The following is a 2,236-nucleotide window of genomic DNA, read 5'->3' as shown; positions in this document are numbered from 1 at the left end:
AAAGCTCTAGTGGGTTCTTAATACACTCTGCCTCCAACTCTTCGGAAACCAGCTCTTCAAGGACATCCACAACAAAGCACTCTTCTATTGCATCTGGAGATCTAGGATTTTCTGTAGCACATGGCAATGATCCTTGAGAGCGATTACTTAAAGCACTAGCCAGCTGTCCAACTTGATTCTCCAAATTTCTCAATGAAGATGCTTGACTTTGAATCATTGCATCATTCCTTGCCATATACTCCTTCAATAAAAGCTCTAATGATGAAGATGGTTCCATAGGTTGAATGTTCACTTGCTGTTGAGCACTTGGAAGCGGATGAGGTCGAGGCAGGATGGAAGATGGGCTTGCATTCTGTCCTTGAGCATTCCAAGAGTAGTTAGGGTGCTGCCTCCAACCAAGATTATAGGTGTTGGCATATGGGTTATTGGCATTGCTGAAATTACCATCATAGTAAGCTAATTAAGGTTAGATGGACAGCTATCAAAGACATGCTCCCCACCACAATATGTACACGAGATTGCTTTGTATGTTGTTGAGTTTGTACAGTGTAGGCAAGTTTACTGATTTTAACACACTAGTTAGGGATGACACTTGTGAAGTTAAAGTTGTCACTGCATCTAACTCATAAATCCCTGCCACTCTCTTATTTGCAGCACCTTTCTTAGCTGGCCATTGGTAGTTGTTGTTGGCCATTCTCTCCAAGATCTCATAAGCTGCATTGTAAGACTTTGCCAATATAGCCCCATTTGCTGATGCATCCACTATGGATCGAGTTTGTCCACTTAAACCATAGTAGAAAGTCTCCATTTGAATCCAATGAGGAATACCATGGTGAGGACATTTACGCAAGAGCTCCTTAAATCTTTCCCATGCCTCATACAAAGATTCACCATCCAACCTGTTGAAAACCGGTGATATCATTTCTGAACTTGGCATTCTTTGATGCAGGAAAGTAGTTCATCAAGAACTTCTCTACTAAATCATTCCATGTGGCTACTGATTGTGGAGGTAAGGAGTTCAACCATGCTCTTGCTTTATCCCGCAATGAGTAAGGGAATAGCTTCAATCTCAAAGCTTCTTCATTTGCTCCCGGTATCTTGAAAGAGTCACTTACTTCCATGAAGAGTCTAAGATGGAGATGAGGATCTTCCGTTGGCATCCCACCGAACTGTCCTATAGTCCGAAGCATTTGGAACATCACAGGCTTAAGTTCAAAATGTAATGCTTGAATTTCTGGCCTTACTATACTTGGATTCAGTTCATGCAACCTTGGGACAGCATATCCTCTAATGGCCCTATCTCTATCATCACCCTCAGCTGCCATATTATTCTCATTATTATTCAACCCATTTCTCACTGCTTCAGCCATTGTTGGAACTGCTGCTAGGCCTCGTTGCTCCCTTCTTCTAGCTCGAAATGTCCTTTCTATTTCGATGTCAAAGGGTGCCAACTCTTGATCAAGCGTGTTGTTCATACAAGGGTAAAAGCACCTGAAAATAAAAGGAAACTAATATCAAAGTAAAGAAATTTCAGTAGATAAAACAAAAACTTACTTCTACACTAATTATCAAAGACAAAATTCCCCGGCAACGGCTCCAAAATCTTGTTGCTTGTATCTCAAGATATTACGCAAGTATACGTATCGCAATCAAGTAATAAATGATAAGTACAAAATCGATCCCACGGAGAATTATATCCTTAATCTTTCAATGTAAAAGTAAAATTGATTTAAATGAAATTAACAAGGTTGATTGGTATTTGTCTAACTAATTAACCAAATGAAAGGTAAAGAAAACTAAGGAACTAAAATGTAGATTTGAGCAATGGAAGAAACTTAATGAGTGACAAGTGTGTTAGGAATCAAGTTTCCCTTCCCCTGAATTTTAAAACACAAATACTAAAGCAATACTACAACCCCAAGATAAATCAAGAACTTGGAATGAATGGCAATATGGTATTTTCCAATACACATAAGCTAGCATCCTAAATCAACATCAGCATATTCCTATGAAGAATTGCATTAAGAATGCAATTTAAACCCAATCCAATCAATGGTAATGTGAGGTAATTGGGTATTCCTACCCAACCTACTAATTAACACAACCTAATTAAAGATGATGCTAACTCACACAATTCAACAAACACCTAGACTTCATTAATTTTCCAATTAATGAAATCATAACATTCATTCAAGAAAGATCATTCAAGACTGAAATTAGTCAATATAACATGCTG

The 2,236-nt window shown here is 38.4% G+C and overlaps 1 non-coding gene across 1 annotated transcript; it reads left to right on the top strand.

The window, feature by feature from the left end:
• Window positions 1-824: 824 nt before the first annotated feature.
• On the top strand, window positions 825-932 carry LOC148999065 (small nucleolar RNA R71). Its single transcript, XR_016171037.1, has one exon. It is a non-coding gene; the product is annotated as a small nucleolar RNA R71 (small nucleolar RNA).
• Window positions 933-2,236: the final 1,304 nt, after the last annotated feature.

Source organism: Hakea prostrata, unplaced genomic scaffold (genome assembly GCF_041222555.1).
Source record: "Hakea prostrata isolate BN-2017 unplaced genomic scaffold, UWA_Hpros_2 contig_51, whole genome shotgun sequence".
Lineage (NCBI taxonomy): Eukaryota > Viridiplantae > Streptophyta > Magnoliopsida > Proteales > Proteaceae > Hakea > Hakea prostrata.
This window is presented reverse-complemented; position numbering and strand designations above follow the sequence as displayed.